General features: G+C 36.4%; 1 protein-coding gene across 9 annotated transcripts in view; it reads right to left on the bottom strand.

Annotated features, from left to right (window-relative positions):
- Cdh18 (cadherin 18) overlaps positions 1–26,033 on the bottom strand; it is a 1,002,040-nt gene that overhangs the window by 461,595 nt on the left and 514,412 nt on the right. For 2 of the 9 annotated variants that reach the window (XM_063281747.1, XM_063281748.1), the window contains exon 1: positions 13,386–20,025. The exons of 6 other annotated variants lie outside the window; for them this stretch is intronic. The gene's annotated coding sequence lies outside the window, so the exon portion shown is untranslated. 9 annotated transcript variants of the gene reach the window in all.

Below are 26,033 nucleotides of genomic sequence, written 5' to 3'. Positions count from 1 at the left end.
AAAGTAATCATAAAATGAACTAAGAGAAAATTAAAGGACAAGACTAATACATTGTTTTGGTGGTGTCAATTATTTCATTAATATTAGACAAAGGTACATTCTGTAAGATTGAAACAAACAAATTTTATCTATTTGAGTAAATTAAAGTTGAATGAAACTTTTGTAATTATATCTGTTAATGCATACCTCTATAAATACAGTTATATATACACATACAAAGATATAATATAACTTATTATGTTACACACACACACACACACACACATTGCTTTATCACAAATTGTAGAAGGAGAAACAAAGGAGCAACATGTAGATATTTTAGCTAAGTACATAATTTTATAAAGGAGGTGAAGCTAATTTTTGGAGCATACCTTTTTGTTCTGTGTTGGACATTTTGAAACACATCAGCTTACCCTGTCACCTAGTTTACTGCAAGAAATCTCAAATAAACTCCTTAGCTCAACTTGAATAAAAATCCTATTTTGGTAAGTTGGTTTCCTCTTTCTCTGGGCAAAGCTATCTATATATCACCTCAGAAAAGCCACACAACAACCTTATTAGTTTGTTACAATGAACACTTGTCACACAAGGAACTAATACAAGGGAACACTAGATCAGAAAAGTAAGTAATAGAAAAACATAATGGCTATATTCTGGTGTGGTAGAGATGGAAACACTGTAGCAAGGGCATGTGAAGAGTAGACAGACAGATAGATGCTGGTGTAATCATTACTGCCTGTTGCTTCCACACCTTCTATGTGCCCCAGACGTCACTACCCAAAGTCTTAGGTCTTTTGCACAGCTTTTGTGATTTGTATTTCAGCTTTGGAATGAGCACTTTGATATGGCCACACAGATGCAGTTGCATAATTAATCGCATTCCTTGCAAGATCCCCTTCAATCAGCTCAGCGAAGACTATTTTCCCCCTCCATTTGCTTTCTCTATCATTGCTAGAATTTGCTATTGCACAGGATAAACAGCCACACTGTTGCTTTAACAATATAAGTATTCACCAAGTGAATTTACATTAGGGAGAATAAATTATTTCCTTTCTTTAATGAAAATTAAGTTCTCTTTATTTTAGAAGCATGTTATCTTTCAAGGTGCCAATATTCTTTATGTTGGTACAGTGCTTTGTCATCAAGTTATTCTGCCACAATAATACAAGTGTAGGTCACTGGCAAATTCATTACAAATTTTGTGTTTTGCATTATACTTATGGGATGTATTCTTTAATATAGCCGGAAAGTATCGTATACCATGCTAATATTTCCCTGTTTCTACATGAAAACGGATATTTACAGGTTCAGAACAACACGTGGTGCTTTTTAATTTTTGACTTGAAGTATAACTTAATGTATTTGTGACACTGAACAGATCTGAGCTGCAATTCATTCTTTAATTTTTTTTTCATTTTAATGGTGTACCCTAGGTGACTGGTGATTGGCCCTCTTTTTCCATTCTCCAAACTAGCAACATCTGATTCACTTATTTTTCCAGGGCCATACTAGGACCTTTTTCTTACTTCCTGGTTTACCTTTCAAGACACTTGCGACTACATCACACTTCCACATCAACCACTGCTTTATCTTCTCTAATTAATGAATATGTCCCCCCTTTTCTATAACAGATTATGGTTGCAAGGTCCAATAGTCTCCTACCACACTGAACTTCCATATAGTCACACACAAACAATCCATAATATTAGTTGTTAAAAGTATTGCTGTGGTTCATTTATTAATACTCAATTTCAAAAACAGCATCATATAAATGACTGTTTCTCTGTAATTTTGACACAGAAAAACAGTAAAAACCTAGCTGAATCAACCAGTTTTGGGGTCACTCAGAGGTCCTTTCTCAGAATATAAGGTAAAGAATAAGTGAGGAAGGCCCTTGTTGAACTCACTTCTATGTGCATAGTGCCACCACACACACACACACACACACACACACACACACACACACACACACACACTCATAAAACAAGAAAAAAGATTGAGTGGGGTTATTGTGTCCTATGTTGTTTGATGGTAGAGTTGGTGTTTATGTGCATGTAATATTTTATGAAAGAATCTTTTAATTTGCTGAGTTTCATTGAATATTCTTGTAATCCAGTAACCTTGTGCATTTGCATAAATATCACTTTTACAACTACAGTCATTTATCCCCCTTGCTGCTGAAACTGCAGATTTACATTTCAGTTCTTAATGGTTTCTCTGGCATTTCAATATCTAGGCATAAATCATATATAGAATTGGGAAGTTAAATGTTCACCATCTTAATCAGAATATTAAGGGAGGAAAGTTTTCCTAAATGATGTAAATGTTTTCATTATGTTTATTGTTGAATTAAAATTTTCAAATAGTTAACACTAAGTGAGATAAATGTCATGGCATATCCTAGTCATATGCAAACTGCAAAAATTAAGAAACACAATTACAAGGTATATTAGAAGATAGATCCTACATTATATAAACACATACACGTGCATAGACAGGTAATTACAGTTTTTTGGAACTTCTGTGTTTTACTTGCATCAAGAAACTTTAAAGAGCTATACATGATGTCATGTGTTTGTGATCCTATCACTTAAGAGGCTGAGAGGACAGAATTATCAATGTGAGGTCCATGTACTCAAGAAAGTGCAAATATGTCTCAAAACTCTCCCTTTCTGTCAGGATGATGGCAAAGGCTTTTAAAGCCAGCATTAAGGAGGCAGAGGCAGTGAGATTTCTATGATTTCCAGACCAGACTGAGATAGATATATACATTTCTGTATAATAAAACATTTCTATTTAATTTCAAATACCACCAATATAGCTAGTTGAATAAAAACTGTACTAAGACACTTGAATGTTTTCTTTTTAAAATAGTGAGTTCTTCATGCAAAGCAAAATGTTTTTAACACCTCTTTGCACTTACCCTGTGCTGCTCTGACAGGGTACATAAGAGTGGGTAATCTGCAGAGAGAAGGGATTTCTGTTCTCACTGTTCTGGACACTGGCAAGACCCAGATCCAGGTGCTGGATTTGATAAGGGCTTTCTGGACCTGGACCATCAAACCAAAGAGCAGAAGACTGAGTTTATGCTTACAAGCTCATTTTGGAGCATATTTAATTTATTCATGAGAACAGTAACCCTCTCTTGCTAATTGAACAATTTCACAATAGATTCATCTTTTGTCTGGAGATTATATATATATATATATATATATATATATATATATATATATATCTGAATGTCTGACGGTGAAAGTATTTATGGCAGTCTGAGAACAACTTTACTGTCATCTCTTAAACATCATTCTACTACAGTTTTCATGTTTAGATGGAGGTCTCTAACTTGTATGAAATCAAGTAAATAGGCAAGGCTGGTTGCCCATTAAGCTCTAGGTTTATGACTCTACACTCCTTGCAGATAAATCTAGATATGTAACTACACCTGAATCTCTCCCTCTCCCTCTCCCCTCGTCCTCTCTTTCTCTCCCTATCCCTATCCCTCTCCGTGTGTGTGTGTGTGTGTGTGTGTGTGTGTGTGTGTGTGTGTGTGTGTGTGATGGTTCTGAAAATAAAACAAAGTTTCAAACAATCCACAGCAAGTACTTTCCTGATTGTAGATTCGTCTGTCCAACAACATTTACTGATGATTAAACACTAGCATAGAATATCAAAGGAGGAGGGGCAGAGAGGGGGGAGGGGGAGGAGAGGGGGAGGGAAAGGGGCAGACGGAGAATGGAGGGAGGGAGAGAGGGACAGAAAAGAGAGAGAGAGAGAGAGAGAGAGAGAGAGAGAGAGAGAGAGACTGATAAATGACGATAAATGTCACTGTTGAAAAATTGTATATACGTTTTAATTTATATGGATATTCCTTTTACGAAAATTCAGGATTCTTTTTTTTTAATTATTATTAACTTGAGTATTTCTTATATACATTTCGAGTGTTATTCCCTTTCCCAGTCTCCAGGCAAACATCCCCCTCCCCCCTCCCCTTTCTTATCGGTGTTCCCCTCCCCACCCTCCCCTCATTGTCCCCCTCCCCCCAACAGTCTAGTTCACTGGGGGTTCAGTCTTAGCAGGACCCAGGGCTTCCCCTTCCACTGGTGCTCTTACTAGGATATTCATTGCTACCTATGAGGTCAGAGTCCAGGGTCAGTCCATGTATAGTCTTTAGGTAGTGGCTTAGTCCCTGGAAGCTCTGGTTGCTTGGCATTGTTGTACATATGGGGTCTCGAGCCCCTTCAAGCTCTTCCAGTTCTTTCTCTGATTCCTTCAACGGGGGTCCTATTCTCAGTTCAGTGGTTTGCTGCTGGTATTCGCCTCTGTATTTGCTGTATTCTGGCTGTGTCTCTCAGGAGCGATCTACATCCGGCTCCTGTCGGTCTGCACTTCTTTGCTTCATCCATCTTGTCTAATTGGATGGCTGTATATGCATGGGCCACATGTGGGGCAGACTCTGAATGGGTGTTCCTTCAGTCTCTGTTTTAATCTTTGCCTCTCTCTTCCCTGCCAAGGGTATTCTTGTTCCCCTTTTAAAGGATTCTTTTTTAAGGATTTCTTCCTGAAAGTCATCTTCTCTACTCAGATTATAATCGAATGGTTTGAAGCCACAGCTTCAAACTGTAGTTGTTTGTAGTTGTAGTTGCACTGTAGTTGTTCTGAAAGCTAGGAATAAAGGAGGCCATATGTCCTGACTGCTCTACTGTCTCCTTTGCTTAGTTTCCATAAGTGAGCATTTTGTCAAGAATTCGTGAGTTCTATTGAATTCATGTTACATTTTTTCCTCAGAAATAGAATTTTTTTGAGTTCTACCTTATGAAATAGCAGCTAAATTGAAAGTTAGAAATTTCTTTTGGTGAAGTGTGCATCTACATAGAACTAAAAAAATTATAATAATCTTAAAAATATTAGTGGCCTGCACTGCCACCTGAGGCTATTGTGTTTTCTGGGTCTATGCTCCAGCTACAGCTGGGTTCTAAGTTGATGTCTGTGTCCCATGTTGCCACCTAGTGCCATACAAATGTACAGTTTGTGCTGTCATCTGAAGCCACACGACTCTTCTGTGCTCCATGGACTTTTGCTTTCAGGGGACACACAGGATGCCATCTTGGACATCTCATACTTGAATTTAGAAAGTATTCAGTTTTGGCTTCCTCTCTCCTTTTTCTTCTTCTTGTAAAACTTGCATATTCTCAATACTATATTACTTACCAATTTCTTACTCAGGACATGAAATTTTTGATAGTCTTTCTCTAAAATCACATACATATCCCTTTTTTATACATCAAATCGAGCCAGTTTTGTTATTTGTATAAATATAGAATCCCACCTTTCTCTGTCTCTACCCTGTCACTGGGCTGTTAGGTACCACCATTTCATTTCAGAAATCACGATGTATCACTCACTTGCTCCTGGTTTTTGTCCTTGTTCCTCTACAGGCTAGCTTTGCCAGACTTTTCAGAGTTTGTTATTGAAATATATGACAGATAATGTCACTCTTCTGTTCTGAAACTTCCTTTCACTGCTATCCCAACTGCCTGAAGAAAAGTTCAAAATCCTTACACTTATTTTCCAGACCAGCACTTGTGGGTTCTGTTACTATTTAACTGTGTCTCATTTTATGATCTGAGGTTCTTTCATTCATCTATAACTAAATGTCTCAATGGGGAAAAGAAGAAACATATTTCTTCTCAGTTAAGAAATGTGAGCATCTAAGATACAGCTCCAGGAAAAGAGAGAGAAAAACCAATTACTGAATGTTTGCTTTGTTGTGATTTCATTTTTATTGTTTATATTTGTTTATTTTTTTCTGTTCTCTTTGACACAGGATTTCAGTATACAGTACAGGCTTGCCTCAAACACACAGTCCTACTATCTCACCCTTCCAATTTTGAAATTATAGGTTTGTGCAATGATACCATATGTCCTCAAATGGGGGCCTTAACGTATTCATAAATGTGCCTCCTATGACCTATAATCCTCATATTTCATCCTATCTGTACATTTTTTTCTTTAGGAATTAAATCTTCAATGCATTAGCTTTGAAGATGCTTTCATTCTTTCTATCCGAGGCTGTGTCATCAACCTCTGCTGTCCTGTCTGTTCTTTCCACAGAGGAATTTTATTTCTTACTCTCCCTAGATTGTTGATTCATAAAAAATACCATTATTCATAGTTACAGTTCTCCCTAGATTTTTTACAATAGTATTAATTCTCAGTGAAGCCACCAAGCCACCATCTACCTCTTTAAACATGGGACCCCATATTCCTCATATCCTCCTCTTAATATATTTTTCTAGAAAGTCTACAAACTCCTCATTACAGTCTTCTTTAAAACAACTCTCATTAGACCCCAACTTATTTAAAAAGAGACATAAATTTATAACTTAATATGTAATACAATAAAATATGAATTAACATATACTAGGCTTTGCTTTGTTTCTGGAAATATATTTAATTTCTTCAGAAGGAAATTAGTCAACAAAACAGAAAATTACAAGTCTTAGGAATCTAGGTTTCCTGTCAATCTTAATCACATAGGTTTCTTTAAGTATGCAGTGTTTAAAAAAAGCAACCACCCAAGAACAAAGTATTCAATAAAAACAAACATAAAAATGATCAAGTTGTCATTGTGTATATTGTCATTATGTGTTAAAATCATGTCATATTTACTACAGGCAAGCACAGTTAATTGCATATGCTTAAAAAGTAAAACTAATTAATAAAGTTGGCAGAGAGAAACAAAATTGCTTCAATTCATTTATTAGCCCTACATGTTTTTTGTTGAAATGTTTAAATATCAATAAATAATATATGTATTAAATGTAAATTAGTACTTTAAATTTCTATATCTTTATAATTAATGATATATGCTCATACTACTAAATTCACTTATTTCACATTTTCTCCTCTTTTATATTTTGGTTTGCTAAGTTTTATTTTTGGGGGAGGGGTGTTTGGTTTTTTCTTAGGTTTTGGTGTTCTATTGGTGTTTTAGGTTTTGTCCTGTGTTTCCTAAAAGGCCTCACTCTGTAGTGCAGGTTCACCTAGATTTCCGAGCAATCCACCCATGTAGAGCTCCAGGATGCTGTGATAACAGGGCTGAGGCACCACGACAAGCTCCAGAACCAGCATATAAGGGAAGGTATTTTCCTTTTGTGGAACGACATAGTACATTATGTTTAAAATAAACTTGTAAAATAATTCCATTTGTACCAGTAAAACTGTTAACAATAATTTCATCATACCCATCTACTTTGTTTCTAATGTTCATCAATAATAGGTCAATTGGTTAAATAGCATCACTAATATTTATAAGAAATCAGTGTCTTTGTGTTCAAACTTTGATAGATACTTACATATGTTGATATCAGGTAGATTGAGAACAATTATATCAGGTAAACTTTCAAGGTCTTCAAATTGAATTCCAGAAGAGAGACGTATTATCATACATTAGTTCAAACTTTCAGAAGTGATTTGAAAACACTCCCATTTACAATTGAAATGACTATTTAATTCCCCTCTGCTGGTCAAAGCAGGAAAACTGAAAATGTGTTTATTTTTTAAATGTACAGTTGCATTGACTACATCCTTTGCCAGGTATGGGTGTAACCTTGAATTACCAATCTTATTATTGATAATGATCTTATGTGTATTTTAGTAAGCAGTTTGGTTGAATATTTTGGGCATCATACATTATTCAATTTTCCATTTTTACCAAGAACTTTTCTAAATTATTGAAGCCTAGTAATGCAAAAGTCTGCATATCACAGAAGCAATATTTATGCATGCTAGGAGAACAATGATCACTTCTACTGCTACTTTACCTGGATGTTCACCTGCTTATCTTCCTGTAACTATGTTCCTAGATTATACACAGACTAAATTCATTTTCAGCACTATAGACATGTTACATTATTTATCTTTAATGTCATTTCATTTAATACCTAGTAAAGTATTTTAGTAGGTAATTTGGTAAATGTTAATAGTATAACTCACTACTAATACTATATAGGGATAAAAATAACTGGTAATAAAACTTTTAGAGATGTCCACCAATCTAAAGCTACTCTAACAATGAGAAAACAAAGCTGTTAGCTACTGCACGTCTCCAATTTTGAACCAAAATCATATATATTCGGGTGTTAGCCCTTTTTTGAGTAGTTGGTCAGGGATGACCAAATATATTCCAAATGTGCAGTCTGTTGCTGTTGCACTTGGTTACCCATCAGAGATAAAAGTTAAATCTTCATTGCTGAAGATACCAGGTACATCAGAAACATCTAGCCCTGAGGACACTGAGGACTAGTTTCATGAAATCTGAAAGTACCATGAAATCTTCTATAGGGGGTAGGCAAACAATAGTTCTACCAACTTATATGGCCCTTCACATACATCAACAATCAGCATAGGAGGGTGCAGTAGTGGCAGTGATCAAGACCTTTTTAATTGGTCCTAAGAGCTTCCCAATAAGCGGGAAAACATTCCTGGTACTACAAACATAACTATTAAATGTATCCGGAAGTCATGGTAATTGGCAAAGGATTTATAACCACCCATTAATTAAACCAGAACATACCTTAACAAGTATAAATATCTGTGCATGTATCCACAGGTAAGTGTTGCCTTGACCTATAATCTAGGAAACTTCACTTTGCAACAGACAAAGACTAATACAGACAAACCACACAAATCAATATAGAGAGTTAAGCAGCTCTGAGCCAATGAATACATCTACAATCGGGGGATCTTGCAGAGAGGAAGCAGAAAGAATGGAAGAGAGAGTGGATCATATATTTCCTGTGATATCATGTTCTCTAGTAATGTTATAAGCTATATGCATAAAGCCCTAGCATAATGATTCCCAAGAATGCACTAAACAAATATGACACCGATGGACATGAAAATTGGATGAGGAAAGTTGATGAGCCTCAATACTAAACAAAGAACTGTAGGCAACTTTAAATTAGGGAAAACAGTGGTGTTCTTTCCCAGGGAAGAGAAAAATAACTGCCCAGTACCAAATGGTAAATCCTGAAGATATACATACAATAAACATTATAGGGATTATATGCATATAGTCTAAATATACATATGCAATGTGCATGCAGCAACACTGTAAAAAGAAGCCATGTACTTGTAGGGGAGTGGTGGTGAAATATATATATATATATATATATATATATATATATATATATATATATATATATGATTGTTTGGATCTAGAAAGGTCAGGGGGAAATATCATTCTAGTATAAACTCAAAAGTTTAAAATAGTTCAATAAAATGGTCATTTATAATTTCCAATAGTAAAGGAACAAAGGGTTTTCAGTAATCAACATATGTATCTTTTATTTACATTTATAATTATTTATTTACAGCAACATTAATCTAAACTTTCAGCAATAATCCAAAGAATATCAAATTTAGCAATGAAAGCTTATTTTCCTCTGTGTGTGTGTGTGTGTGTGTGTGTATAGTGTAGTTGAATGTGTTTGTGGAAGTTTTACATACATGGGGACATATATGTGTGCAGGTGTGCAAGCATGTGTACACTAACGGAAGTTGATACTAAGTGTTTTCCTTACTTCCTCTCCAATCTACATATGGAGAAAGGGTCTCTCACTAAACCTTTATGTTGCAGTTTTTGGTTAGATTAACTATATCCACTATCTTTAAATCTAAGTGCTAGTATTACAAACGGCCACCATGCTAGCTTTTTGCGATCAAATTCAAACATTCAGTCTTGTACAGTGATCTTTCTCCCAAGCTTTTAACACTTTTCTTTGAGGAGTAAGTGCCATGTCACCTACAGATGTTTTACAGTTCTTAGTAGCTCAGTTTGAATGTGGTTTACAAGAGAGTACAAATACAAACCAAGTGGAAATGTATCTGCAACTCTACATTACATAGTTCATATTGTAGTTGTGCTTTATGAGCCACTTTTGAAGAGAAACTACTAACCTTACTTGTGGGTGATTTTTACCAACCATTGAGCTTTAAGACAGCATCCTGAGCATCCTAAGCAAACAAATCACCAAAGCCACTGATTCTATGATAATTTAAAAATTGATCTTTACAAATTGAACGTTACAAATACAACCACCCATATTCTTTAACTTGTAATCTACCACTGCTCCTGTTGAAAATGGAAAAACAAGTATGGTGACGAAGAGGTTGTGTGCGCTACATTGCTTCTTGGCTATACCCAAGCTCTATCCCATTTTCATATCATGGGACTCAGTACTATCCAAGCATGCTGCTCATGACAACCAATAAAATGCTATCATTTTAAATAAAAGTGCTATCCTATGACCTCCAGTGCTTAGAATGTCAAAAGCATCCAGAAGTACTAGACTGAGTATCTTCCAAGTGCACACATACTGAATTTTACTCTCCCAACCATAAAAAGGCAAAACAGAAAAAAAATCATACTTCAATGTATGTATAGTTTTATTAATGGTTCATTGTTAAAATACATATAATAGCAATAATTAGTGTGAACCCATCGTATGAACTGTTTTGTTGGTGTTCTTCTCCACCCTCATTGTATTTTCACATATATATTATAGTGTCAGATTTTCAATTCATAGAAAAATTAAGCATAGTATCATTATTGTGATTTACATTAATGCAGTAATACCTATTGAAAATATGCAACTTAAAATCCATTCCTTTTCCAAACAATAAGAGAATTCATGAGCAAAGCACACAAACTGATACAAATGAATATGTGTCTACTTCGTTGGCATACTTAAGAACATTTTGTAAACATTTCCTTCACTACTGGTACGTGTAGTAGATCACCATGAGAGAGTGATATTTTCGTTTATACACCAAAGTTAACAATATATGGAGCTGCTACTTTTGGTTGCCTAACCTTTAGCAAAATGATCCTTGCTTTTAATGTTAAGAGATCAAAGAGATTGCTACCCTCACTGAAAAGCTCAGGGCATCTCTATATCCTAGCAAGACATAACGTCCAAATATCAATAGAACCAACATCCAGAAGTCCTAACCCAGATTACAGTCCTTTAGGCACGAGCACCTGAATGAACACACAAAATTAAGCAAATTGAAAAGTTTGCTGTGGTAGTGTGGTATTGCCTTTAGTAAGAAAAAAGAATATCATACACACCTTGTTTGTATCTAAATGTTGGTAGTTTTCAAAGGACTGTACTGCATCAATCAACTGACTCAGCATAAGTGACTGTTTATCTTCAATATTTTCAATGTGCTACAGTGTACATGCATGTTTACACGTCACAACACTGAGTTCAGAAAAAAAAAACATAAGGGAGGGTTTTAACTCTTTGCCAGTCGTCAGTCACTTCAGAATTTTAAAAGATACAGTTTACATTAATTGTGCTAGCAAGGGGGTTGCAAACCTAATAAAGCTATTCCTGTGATCCAAGGAAAGCAAACACACTATAACTCATACATAGAATACATTTCATTTAAGATTTCATAATGTTGTAAACTAAATGTCATTCTTCCACATCCATTTTAACAAAAGTCACAGGAAGAATAATAATTACCAAATTCTACAATATGAAGTCTGTCCAGGTATCAGAAGCTGGTGCCTTTGCTGGCGACTTCTATAGCTAATTATATTCAGGGTGCACCAGTCACAGTTTTAAGAAGAGTTCCCTATCACATTCCTTCTACTGCCTTATTCTGATTTGCTATTGGTTTATCTTCTGCTGGACCTTTTTGCTGCATGTGAAACGGCTTACTCTCCTTTTGTATGAATCCCTGTTTTCAGGCCAGCAATCAATATTAGCTATTAGTATCATTTTCTATTTGCCTTCTTTAAGTTAGCTATCTGTGTTGAAAAACACTAGAACTATAGTGCATGAAGTCATTATTGACCAAAGCCCGTTAAGGGAATGCCTTGTGGAATGAATGAATTGGGTGACAGACCACTAGCTTAATTCATGGGCTAGAAATATAAAATCGAATATATAGCAGGAAGCTTGAAAACAAAAGTGCTATACTAATTGGGGATGGACCAAAACGCTACAGAATGGACTCTCTTCTCGTATTACATTTTGCTTCCTCCTCCCACACATTGCAAGGTATGTACAAGAGCCACTCTGCATTTCAAACTCTTCATTCAGGAATGAATATGTTCTCAGAAGTGATTATAGTCTCGGACAGAGAATGGTTATTGCAGGAGGACAGCCTCCTGCTTTTAACATCTGCGGGTGATCTCAGAGAGGAAGAAAGAGGTTGGAAAATGCAAGGAGTACATGCAGAGTTAGGTTTTTCGCTGCATAACAACATTTTCCTCTGATCTGTGTCTGGAATCATAGCAGGCATGCCATCACCTGAGCAAACCAAAAGGCACAATAATTTTTTCCTAAGATTTTTATTTTCCTCCAACTCTAATTGAGAAACCACAAGGATCACTTATCTTGGCAAGGCAATGGACAAGAGGTAAGAATATTTTAATAACCTTAACTAGTAAAATTCTGTTTTCACCTGTTACATGTGAAAGCTTTGCGTGGCTACACATCTACATGCACAGCACATTCACATACAAGGGTGGAAGCAATTTACCTCGATTTGCAGATGCGGAAACAAAGGCAAAATTAGATAAATGTACACTCAGAACAGAGCAAGGTTGGGAAGTTAAGGCACTGACTGAGAGTTAACAAACACACAGAGACACTAAATGAACTAGCTCGTGCGGCTCCAGGAGCCAGCGGGCTTCTCTGCCTGCGTCATTACTGTGCCTTTGGTAAAACATAAAAGTTTCACCTTAGATTTTCATAAATATCTATGAAAGCCATTTGTGAAGGGAAAACATTATTTAAAAAAAAGAAAAAAAATAACAAATTTCTCGAAATCCAAGAGAACAAAAGCAAAACAAGACAAAATTGTTCATCTTGCAGCAGTTTCAATGAGCAGATACCTCGTAATTTCACAGGATACTGGAAAGACCGTAATTAAAAAGCACTATGGAAAATCCAGTTGCAAGATCCCTGTCTGAGTCTGACCACGCTGATCTCACTTTTACAGACTGATAGAAATGCCTCTTAATCAGATGCCCTCAGTATTCAAATGTGCCTGGCAGAGTCCCCTTCCAACTTCTTCAGGGGCAGAGCAGTTAACCGCACATCTACAGAACCGCACATCCACAGAACACACAAAACCAGCTGGGTTGGAAGCTTCACATTCCATAGGCATTCCGGCATGAGAAATACAAATTTATACTAGCGGCAAGCCTGCCGGCTGCAACTTTCCCATTAGCAAGAGCACCCTGTGAAAAGCATCCAGGAAGAAGATTTCACCAATGCTGTTTCACTCCGAACTGGGTAAGCAGCCCCATTGTACAAAAATATTAATGTCACGACAGAGTAAAGTGTGATGTATTGAAACCTTACCTTGGCTGACTTGCCCTAACTGGTGGAAAGGAACTTAATTTATGAGAAGCAGAGGGGGTACTTTCTCAGAGCTCTGGGCACTGCTGCTCCCGGTCCTCGGAGAGCCCAGGCTCCAGCTCCGCGCACCTCCAGCCCCAGGCTCCCAGGCTGGGTCTCTGCAGCTCCTGAGCGCGTCTCTGATTGGCTGGCAGCTAGTGTCGGCCTGATGCTCGGCTCTCGCAGTCTCTCCTCCTTCCTCCTGGACTCTCCCTCTACTCCCTTCCCCTTTTGCTTCCTTCTCCCCCACGCCAGCGTACATACTTTTGGGGCTGCACAAATATCCTTTTCGTCCCATAGACAAGGTCACACAGAAAGCAATAAGGTTAATAAGAATCATACACACACACAGACACATACATAAACAAAACAAAAATCTTGTGTTCTTCAAAAATGACAGCCAGGATGCAGCGGTGACAATTTAGATCAGCACTACTCCGCGGGGGATGGGAAAGTAGGGGCCAGAGCAAGGGATGCCTGTCAGATAGAGTGGGAGTATTCATCAGAAGGAAAAGAGCAAAGGCAGGCAGGGCAAGCGCTGATGTGGCAAGCTGATAATAAATTTTCATATTTCCGTGCAAAGTCGTCACAGCCTGCTAAACATTCAACTGCTGGCTCATTCATCAGCGATCTCTAGTACAGAGGAAGTCCAGCGACTTAGCTTGAGAGATGCCCTTTCATACTGTAACCCTAGTACTCAAGGCGCGTAGGGTTTATATTAGATGGAGCATCCTCTTGGAGGTCAGCATTATATTTCTGAAGATGAATAGTACTGCAGTGCCTTCCCTGCCTCTTGCTAGTGCCAAAAGAACTAAACCAAGCATGAACTTCTCACCTCTTCTGACTCCTGAATAAATTACAATGTTTTGTAATGTACACAGCTTATGATAACAGGGATTTCAGGCCTGACTGGCTGTTTTCAAAATTGATGTGAGCAGCTGAGGCAGCTTCAGTACTTTCTCCCAGCAGGAAGTCACGCACACTCACCCATCAATATCATCCTGCATCTCACTTGAAGAATTATAGTAAACAAGTGTGGGTGTTTTTTCTAAATGGAATGACTATTCCAAGGGTCTCCTGGCAGGGATATCGACACTCATAAGAGATTCTCAATCCTTACCAACACCAAGAAAATAGCATTCCTTTGGATACATAGTTGCTAAAGCTACCAAAGCCCTCTTTGAGTGTTTTACCAGAGGAAAATCACTCAGGCTTAAAAGAGAGATAGTGTTCACGGGATGCAAATTTGAGAATGTGCAAAACAAATGCTAGCCTTAGCTTCAAGTTTGGAATTTTCCTCATGCTGTTGATATGGATGAATACAGCATAACTCACCCTCAAGAGGGTTCTTCAAATTTAGGCAATAGTCGTTTCCTCAAACTGTGTGTGTGTGTGTGTGTGTGTGTGTGTGTGTGTGTGTGTGTGTGTGTGTGTGTGAAGCCAGTAAAGTACCCATGCAATTTTTCATAAATCATGGTAAGAGTTTGACAAAGGTTACTTAATTTGTAATGTTACCTTCTTATTTGGTCTTTTTCTACTTTGAGAAAGGTCATTTGAAAAGATAAGGTAAGTGGCTTTCCTTTTAAAGTGCAGCGGAGGGAATGTGTAGTATCCACTACTTATATTTGGCTGTCTTTATTTCACGGGGGTATTGAAGAGTAGAGCTATTTTAGTTAGTAAGGGGGTTGATACCTTCAAAGAAAGAAACAAAGAGTGCTGGAATTGAATTGCCTCTTGTGAAAGAATTGTACATTGAAGTGCTTAGTTGCACTACAAAACATGTAAGAAGTCAATTAAAATTTGGAAATCACCAACATTTAAACTGTTGGGGAAAAGCAAAGCAGGACCAGCAGTGTCAGAATAATGAGCCAATGTTCTCTCAGGCTTTATTTATTCTCTCCCTGGTGGTTCCCAATACAAATGAAGGATTTCTTTACATGGTGTCCTAATTTACTTTAAAATAATATTTCATAAAATTTGGAGATTATAATATGATTACATTATTTTACCCTTACATTTCCTCCCTTAATACACTCCTATATATACTGTCTTGCTCACTTTCAAATTTGTGGCCTCTTTTCCCCCACTAATTTTTGATATACAAACACACACACACACACACACACACAAACACACACATACACACACACACGTCATGTAGATGTATCACACTTATTTAAAATATAAAAAAGAATCTGATAAGTCTGTAGAATGTTACTTTAATGTCTCATCAACCTAAAATATGCACAGTATGCACTTCATATCTTTCTGTGTAAGGAGGCACTGGTGATTAAGGAGGAGGTGGTTCTGATTAGTAAATAGGATATGAAGGTCAGCATTTGTTTTCAAAGAAGTCATGTCGTTTAATTTTAGCACTGTATACCAGCATCCTTGGGAGAAGACCAACTCTGCTTTTTTCATTATTTCTAGTTGACTGAAATAGAATGTTTGTCACCTGGCTACAACTGTGTTATATTAGACATCAGGCGTGAGACTTTCAGGGACGTAGTAGAAAAGTAAACAAGGCTGTATTTCCCTCTATTTGGGGTTTTCCATTGTTAAGTCCACAGTAGCTGAATGGAGTTGAGAAGCATCATATGGGTCAACAGGCACTTGCTGAAAAATTCATTCCCAAAATACAATCTATTTATCAAAAGAGAATATTTATAAATGACTCTGGTCTCAGATTAAGGTCTGTAGATGCTCTCTAAACTCCACAATAAGGTGTACAATATAATATAAGTGACTTTGAAAGTTTGATATTCGTAAACTCTGCCAACTTACCCAGCAACCTGAAGGTGAGCCGCTGGCCACCTAGTATGTGATGTGAGTTTTCAGAGAACAGAGAAGATAGCAGACAGACTAATACGGAACGTGGTCCTTAGGGGAAAGACATGTAGTAAAGAGGTAACCATTTTCTTTTTATGTCAAAGATAAATTAAAAAAAAAACTAGACTATGTATCTGTCAACAGAACTTACTATGGAGTTAATGTCAGAGACTGAAAGCCTGGAAGTTTGTGCTATAGAACCCTTTTTTTTGTTACCTTGGAAGAGTCATAAGAAATATTTTAGCTGGTGAAAGAGTGGCATTTAACACAGGATTGATGCTGGTCAGATTATAGAGACTAGAAAAACTAAAATGTATTGATAAATGGTGAACATTTTGAAAGAGAAACTAAGAAAATTGTCACTGTAGATGCCTCACATGCTCAGTTTTATTGTGAAAATATAGGTATCATATTTTCAAGTATAACTATGCAAGAATGTAAAAAATTTAATATCCACTCTTACTTCTTCTTGTCACTCAATATTGGGAGGAGTCAAGGGCACAGGGATGGCAAGCTAGTTCATACTTGAGTGTCTTTATTGAGTTATTTCATGAACCAATGCATATGCTTGAGGTATATAATTTTTTGTATTGATATGTGTTTTGAAAAGACCATCTTGTCCATCTATGTAGCATATCAATCATCTCAAATTGTTATAGATTGTTTTCAAATAATATGTAGTAAAGGATTTGATTTTTATGTGGGAAAAATCTGAAAAACTACAATTTACATTAGCCAAAGTCATACTTAGTATATCTTTGGTAGAAAGAATATGATAAAAATTCTGTACTGATGAAAAACCATCACATTAACTTCTCCTAAGGCTCAGGAAAAATCACAGGAGATGGACAGAAGGTCCATGAATGGGCTTCTGTAAAATAGTCTCCTGTGGACATGACAACATTTGTGGGATTCAAGATTTCAAAATAGCTGTGGTTGTGTGCAGAAGTCCTGCACATTCTCAAGCCAATCAACCTTTCAACATGACCCAACCCCTAACTGAGTAGCCATTGGATGTTCATAGCTGCTTGGCTGTGGCCATTGGTAAGAGGGCTGTCTTAGGGTTTTACTGCTATGAACAAACACCATGACCAAGACAACTCTTATAAGGGCAACATTTAATTAGGGCTGGCTTACAGGTTCAGAGGTTTAATCCATTATCATCAAGGTGGGAGCATGGCAGCATCCAGGCAGGCATGGTGCAGATGAAGCTGAGAGTTCTACATCTTCATATGAAGGCAGCTAACAGAATACTGATTTCCAGGGAGCTAGTATAAGGGTATTAAAGCCCACAACTACATTGACACAACTACTCCAAAAAGACTACACTTCCTAATGGTGCCACTCCCAGGGCTAAGCACATAAAAACCACCTCAAGGGCTACATTTGGAATTAGTGGGATAATTCTTTTTTAAAATGGAGGTAAATTGGGAGGCATTTGAAAGGAGGAGTCTGAGATAAGAAGGCACAAATAGTGAGGCATGACAATTATTAAAAGACATTATATACTTGTTTATCAAAAATAAGTAAAAGCTAAGTTTACTCATTCTAGCATTTCAGATTAAAATAGGTCAACAATAGTGCAAGAAAATAAAGCAAATATATCTATGAAGAGCCATGTAAGTACAATTATACCAATATTTCCTTATAAGAGCAATTAATAATCATAGTTTAATTTATTCACTGTAACTAAAATACTAAAACACCCAAAGAATCTTTTGATAGAATGGACTAGTATTGTTAATTTATAAATTAAAGGCCATGTTCTACATTTACTGATGTTTATCTATCATCTCTCTATCATCCATCCATCTATGTATCATCTATCTATCATCTATCATATCAGCTCTCTATCATCCCTATTTAGCATTTTAGTGCATTAAATTCAACAATTATTTCAATATAATATGAGGAATGAGTATATTGCTTTCTGAAAAATTAAAAATATATCAAAATTTGAACTTGTGCTTTTGTATTTGAATCTTTAAATATATGTATATTAATACATATATATGATTGGTATGGCATACTTTTAAAAATCAGTAAATAAACGGAGAATTTGGTGAAAGTAAAGTCATATGTATAGAGTTTAAATGCAAGCAAATGAATTCCAGCTTCACCCTGCAATAACAGCTACTCCCTGGTTTGTTTGTTTGTTTGTTTGTTTGTTTGTTTTTGTATCTATATCTAGATTCCCCATCTCTTAATGGTCATGACAAAATATCCTCCTGGTTAGTAGGATAATACTTGAATTTATTTTGTTAGTTCACACATTTTGAGTCAAATATCAGTTCTTAATACATGTGGATATCTCACTGAAGAGTTGATAATTAGAGGAAGCATGGTACAATAGTGAGAACAGACCATCTGCGTTCAAACAGCATGGGAAGCTACTTAGCTTTATAGACTACATTTCTTTAGAAGTAAAATTGTATTATCTACTGTATTAGTCGGGGTTATCTGGAGAAACAGAGAAAAGTGGAATCGAATGAGTGTATGAATGGATGTAAATGGTTAACCATCTAGGAAATATCCTGAACTCAGAATTAAATATTTATAGAACAATAGGAATACTTAAATTCAGCTTTGATAACCACAATTTACATAGGTTACATTTTACTCTTATTAATATTTAATTAATTAGGACTTCTAGATGACTAAATCACTGACCTTTCAGGAAATATATTCAAGTCGTTATTGTGAGTCTGTGAGTGATTAAAAAAAATGGTCAGTAGCATACAGTAGCACATAGCAAACGAATTCATCATTGTTTTCTATAAGAACTTTAAAAAACTATGCATATTCCTTGCCTTTAAGAATCTGTGTCAGAGTTTCTATGTTAATAAAACACTGTGGTGAACACTTTCAATAAGTTCACAACACTGTTTCCTGTAGTATGTGTGCAATACAATTGATCCATTTTTTTTTCCAAATCACTGAATCCTAGTGTTGCTGACAAGGTTTTGAAATATGTGCTTTAATGAAAACTCAGCTTATTATTCCATACCCAGATCTCTGCCTACTGTACTTGTATAGATTATGAACAATAATTGTAACTACAGTTAAAAAAATCTATGAACTGTTCTTAAAACCATGATTACTCTGTTGCTCCCAAACACCATTAGGGAAGAATAAGTAAAATACTAATTATTTCTTTGCTAAGCCTGAGCAATAACATTTTTTTCAACTTGCTTATGCAATAGCTGAAAGTTAATGTTTCATGGTCTCCATTTAACTAATGTGATTATGATAATAATTATTGATCACTTCTTTTTTCCACAAAATTCCTTTCACATCCATTTTCCCTATCATGTTATTGTTATTTGAGAATTATAATAGACTTAAATTATATTAATAGTCAAGTAGGATCATTAGAACCTCATCAGAATTTTTGCAGCTTTTCCTGCTCACACTCAGCAAAAAAAATGCATTTCTCGGTTGGAGAAGGACCGTGCAAACGTGCAAATGGTACAGGAACACAGACTTCCTCTAAAAGCACTAAATGTCCATTGACCGTGTTGAAGGAAGTTCAGTGGGAACAAGAAGAAAATGTCTTGCTTTCAGGAAACAAATTGAAAATTAATAAAAATATTCGATGTTGGCATCAACTCCATAAACCACCTATGGTCAAAACATTTATATAATAAAATAAACATAAATTTCTTCCAAAGAACTGATAATAAGGCACATTAGAAAGGCAAAATTTGAAGATAATCATAAAATATATTTTCCATTAATTAATTTATTTATTCACTTTATTTCCAGATTGCAGAACTTTCTCTCCTCACAGCCTCCCCCAACACACCCCCACACACACAGTCCTTCCCCTGTGCCCTACTGCACTTCAACTCTGAGAATTAGGAGGTTGCCCCTAAGTACCAACTCACGCAAGCTCCCCAAGTCACTGCAAGACTAGGAACATCCTCCACTCCGGCCAGACAAAACAGCCCAGTCAGAAGAAATGGGTCCACAGGCAGGCAATAGAGTCAGGGTAAGCACTTAATCCAGTGGTATATTAATAAATATAAAAAATTAAGCAAATATATATCCTCCATGCAAATAGTTTAAGTGAGCTAGTATATAAAGAGTTTTTCTAATCCTGTTATTTGAATTTTAAAATGCTTGCACATAATATATAATAAATACTATCACACAATATACCACATTTGCAGAATATATCACATTTTTAGGGCTATCTGAAGACACACTCAAATAGCTTTTATTGCTCTTATGTCTAGGTCTCTGATGTCACTCTTTTTTATACCTGCACATGCTCAATACTTCACAGTGTAATATATTAGATATCATGTTATTATGCAAATAGCAAATGAAATGTATGGTAATCATCCAACATAACATATTTAAGTTTACTGGTTCAATGTCACATAAGTTCAGCCTAGTTGCAATCTTTATCAAATACAACCATAGAAAGGTATGATTGATTCATAATTCAGTCTTATCCTGGAACAGAGGAATTTTAAAAGTCAACATTTCATCATAACATATTACCATAATAGAGGAACATGCAGAGAGTTATGAAACCACATGATGCTCTTCTTACTCCTCCTGAACATGAAGGAAAGCTTTCTGCAAAGTCTGAGTTGAATGATGGAAATAGATTACCCAGAAATGACAAGAAGAATGGGAAGCAGACAAAGCCAAGATATTTATAAAATCCAGCAAAGAGAAGAAATTCAGGCAGGAGAAGGGGAATTATGACTGAAAGAGAGGTGTGAATTTACTACATTGAAGTGGTGCTTTTACTACAGTGTTGGCTGTGATTAAATGGAAGGCATGTCTGATGATGAAGTGTCATCAATTGTTCTCACAATGGAATTTATTACCCAGGAACATCATGGTCTGGTAATTGCGAGTACACTCACATGAGTAAATATGAGTTTAAAGACTTGAAAAATTTCACTAGCAAAAGGAGGATGAAGATTGATACCCAAATATTTTGAAATTAGAAAGGAAAATAGGATGACATTAAACAGAAGAGATATGATAGGTAATCAAAAGTGTAAGGATGTTCTATTTATCCTAGTCAGTAGAGACAGATAACTAAAATGGAAAATGATGGCAAACACAATCGGAAGAACAAAAGTCCAATTCATGCTTCCCAGAAATATAAAAGGGCATTCAACATCATTCTAAACCTATTTCCTTAATGCTTCATAGTGGTTCTGATGTCTGTGAAAGGATTCATCCACAAACACAAGTACCCAGAAGCATACACACACAGAAACGTGTGTACACACATGCACACACACACACACACACACACACACACACACCACCACCACCACCACCACCACCACCACCACCACCACCACGATCATCATCATCATCACTTTGAAAGTGCAAATACAAAAGTCCACACATTAGCTTTGGTATTTTCTTCTCCTTAAAAGCAGAGCCAGCTCGATTAATGTGATTATATTACACAGTGAATAGGGATGCTCTGTCTCTGAGGTCAGTAAGTTCTAGATAGCAAAAAGTAAAGCTCTAATCTTAGGATAAGGCCTTTTTGGAAAGCCCCATTACCAACCAATGGTGCTGCTTATACGAATCCTTGATTAGTTACCGTCACATTGTTCCTTGCATGCTATTCTCACATCCATACTCTATTTTGAAATGCTACCTAAGTATCAGCAGGAAAGGCTTGACATGATACACTGGCGCATGGTTTTCGCTGGACTGTGATACTGGCAATCTGTGTAGTGAATATGAGACTGTATGGGGAAAGTATATTTTAAATGCATATAAAGGATGGAGATATAGGAAGATTAATCAGAAAAGAAACTCAATGTAAGAACAAAGCCCATCTGCATGTGAGTGAGCATTAACGGTTCTAAGTTCTACTCTCCCTCAGGATGGTCATTTCCAGCTTCCAGCTTCATCTACATACCCGGAATTTATCATTACATTTTCTCTATTTGGAAATTAAAATATAATTGTGCCATTTCACTCATTTCTTTTCTCCCTCAAAACCTCCCCATATAGCCTTCCTCACTACCTTTAAAACTTGGTCTCATTTTTCATTAACTATTGTTACTATATCGTTATTGTTATTATATAAATTATATGTTACTTACTATATTAATTATTGCATACTATAACTAATATTAAATATATAGTAAAATATAATATACCTCACTTTCAATACACACACATATATGTATATCTCTCTATCTACATGCACATACATACAAACACACACATGTATCTATATCTTTATCTATATCTATATATCTATATCTATATAATATAGAGATAAATGATAGATGCAACCTGCCCAATTTGTGTGTGTGTGTATAACATTTTGAATTATATAACCAATTGGTGTGCTCTTCATTTCTCACCATATATAAATATTTCATTGACTATTCATTCATCAATTGATAGACATACAGATTGTTTATCCTAGCTAATGTGAATAGAGCATCAATGAACACTGATAAGCAAGTATATCTCTAGTAGGATATAGAAACCTTGGAGACTGTGCCCAGGCATTGTTCAACTGAACCACATGGTGGAACTCTTTCTGTCTTTTGGGGAGCCTCCACAGTAATGTCTCTCCTGACTGAACCAGCTAATTCTCCCACCAGCAGTGCATGAATAGTCTCCTTCCTCACATGCTCACTAGCATTTTCTGTCATTTTTAAAACTTGTATCCATCCTGATTACAAGTTGAAACCTCAAAGTCTTTTTAATTTGCATCTCTGATGTCAAAAGTTTCTGACCATTAAAATAAAAATGTTTCTGTCTATGAAAACATGACCTGAACAAAGACAATACCAACTGACATACTGAAGAAAACAGCAGCTCAAGAGGGCTCAACTCTAAAGAAAACAAGTCAAATAAAAAATAAAATAAAGCTAGAGGTAACTTAGGGATAGTACAACTGGGAGAAATAGTATTCCCTGGGTTGTAGACACACACACACACACACACACACACACACACACACACACATACACACACTTAAAATCAGACTATCAAGAATTTTAGAGAAAGCAAGAGAACACAGAAAGAGTTGGTAGGTGGAAATGTGTTGTAGAAATGATGCACGTGTTTTATCCTTTAACAATACAAAACATATTTTAAAATTCCAAACTCTGTGGTGTCTGATAACAAAGCCTCTTCAGGTCACAAACCCTTCTCAACTTTGTTAACTCCAACATACTTCTTTCTCTGTGGCCGGGTCCACTTCCTGTTAGCAGGTTTCCACCATAAGTATCCCAGGGCTCTCATATCTTCAACATCTTGGGGTCTTCAAGGCAATCTAGGCTTCACTTTCAGAGCTTCACCCAATGACACTTCCGAGTCCTCATGCAGGGACACCCCTGATACATACCTGGCCTCAGGAACTGTCCTAAGCAATGAGATATTCCACAATCCTTTTCTTCTATCTTTGACCCCAATACGGAAGCACATGGCTGAAGCTGCCATATTCTGCTGCTTGCCTGCGCTGGCACATGGGCCCCTCATTCAATTATGTCTTCACCAGCTCTCTGTTTTCAATGATTTCCTTCACTGCCTGATCTTGGCTGTCCTGGAACTTGTTCTGTAGACCAGGATGACCTTGAACTCAGCGATTTTATGCCTCTGTCTCCTGAGTGCTGGGATTAAAGGTGTGTACCACCACGGCTGGACATAAACTGTTCTTTCATTCGTTTTGCACAAGAGAGAAGCTTAGCTGAGTGGGCCTTCCCCCAAGGTCGCTATTCCTTCCGTCCATTTCTTACTTTGCTATCTCCTTGAACATAGGCTTGAGCTCCATTGACTTTTTAGTAGCTATTTTCTCCACATTTTGTATTTTTCCTTGCTCATCTTCACCAACAGTACAATCTATAATAGAGAAGTTTGCTGGGTTTTCTTCATTCGGTCCAGTATTTCGTCAATGTGCTCCCTTTCCTGTTTTGGATCTGCAATGTATGCTCCGTGCCAAGTATGATTACAAATGACTAAACCTCTGAAACTGTAAGCCAACCCCAGGTAAGATAACAGGAAAATTTCCCACCCAAGGTGGATGCCAAACTCCCTGCAGAGGATTCTGAATTGCCTGAGAGTAGAGAAAGCAAGCTAAGCACAAGCATGCATACATTTAACTCTCCCTCTCTCCCCCTCTCCCCCTCTCCCCCTCTTCCTCCCCCTCCTCTCTTCCTCTCTTCCCCTCTCCCCCATTTCCTCCCTCTCCCTCTCTCCCTTTCTCCCTCTCCTCCTTCAGCTCCCTTATCTCCCTCTCTGTCTTCATCTCTGTCTCTCTGTATCTGTCTGTCCCCCCTCCCCCTTTCTTTCTTGATTGGCCATGCGACTAGCAGCTTCAAATTACTTCTACTTTACTTTTTGCTATAATGAACTGGGACCTGGAGATGTGAGCAAAATAAACCTTTCTTCCAAAATCAGGCAAACAACAACAAAGCATATATGTACATATATAATTAAAAGTTATTATAGTACTATCTTTCATTTGTCTTTTTCCATTGTTATCACTCTCTTAATTCATACCTTATTTTAAGTTGAATGTTTGTTTTATTGGTGCTTAGGTATGATTAGTTATTTGTATTTCTACATATTAAGCTTCTGTCAGACATGTAGGCAGCAATGGTTATTTATCATTCTATAAGATATCTCTCCAGTTGATGGATTTTTTTTGTGCTGTACATAAGCTCTTGAGTATTGTGATATCCATTTTGTCAATTATTGGTCTTAATGTCTGGCCTATAGTTGACTTGCACAGAAAATATTCATTTATCTCTAAATTGAAATGTAGTCCCCATTTTCTCCTATAAGAGAGTCAAATTATTGGTTCTTAGGTTGAATCTTTGATTCACATCGAGTTGAATTTTGAGCAGCATGACAGATGGAGATTTAATTTCTTCCTTCTTCCTGTCCTGTCCTCTGTATTCAATATTTTCTTTTGAAGATGCTACCTGTTGTTTTCTGTACAGTTTTTGTTTGTTTGTTTATTGTTACATTTTCATATTAAGATGCAACACTATCCAAATGAAATTAGGGTAGGAACAGAATTATTTCACCTAAACGTTACAGTTTATTACTGAAGAAACTCAAGGCAGGAAATGAAAGAGAGAACATGCAAGCGTGCTGCTTACTTGGTTATTTCCTGCTTCTGCATTCAAGCTTCCTTAGACAATGTATATAGTCAGTACCCTCAGTTGGCACTGCCTGAAGTAGGCTAGTCCCTCCTCTATGAACTAATAATCTGGAAAATACTCAACAGACACACCAGTAGACTGTTCTATTTTTGGTCCTCACTTCTCTATAGTGTGTGATTGACAACTAACAATTACCATCACAGATATTTCAGAAAGGTTTAATGCTAATGGACGTGTATGTTAGTTTCCTCTATCATGCTCCTATTTGAGTTATCAGATCAATTTTTCAATCTGTACAAAGAAATGCATTGGAATTTTAGTAGTGATTTCATGCAAATACATTCTATCTCACATGTGGTTGCTTCCTTTGAATCTTGAAATAATTGTGTTGAACTGGTGTTTCATAAAGGTCAGAAAAATAATATAATGCCATAGGGGATATTTCTAGGGAACAGTATTAGAACACAAAAGAAATGAAGAAAAATGGGTAATAATGCAGAATAAAGAATAAACAAGTGACATATTAAAAGTAGAGGAGAGAGTATAGGAAGGAATAAGGATTGAAAGACAGTTGAAAAGAGTAGATGAATAATTATTATTACTATAGCAAATTCTTACAATACATAAGTATGTATACAAGAAAGAATTTAAATGGATTACCCAG

This window comes from Rattus norvegicus, chromosome 2 (assembly GCF_036323735.1).
Source record: "Rattus norvegicus strain BN/NHsdMcwi chromosome 2, GRCr8, whole genome shotgun sequence".
Taxonomy (NCBI): Eukaryota; Metazoa; Chordata; class Mammalia; order Rodentia; family Muridae; genus Rattus; species Rattus norvegicus.
Note: the sequence above shows the minus strand (reverse complement) of the source record. Positions and strands in the feature narration are given on the sequence as shown.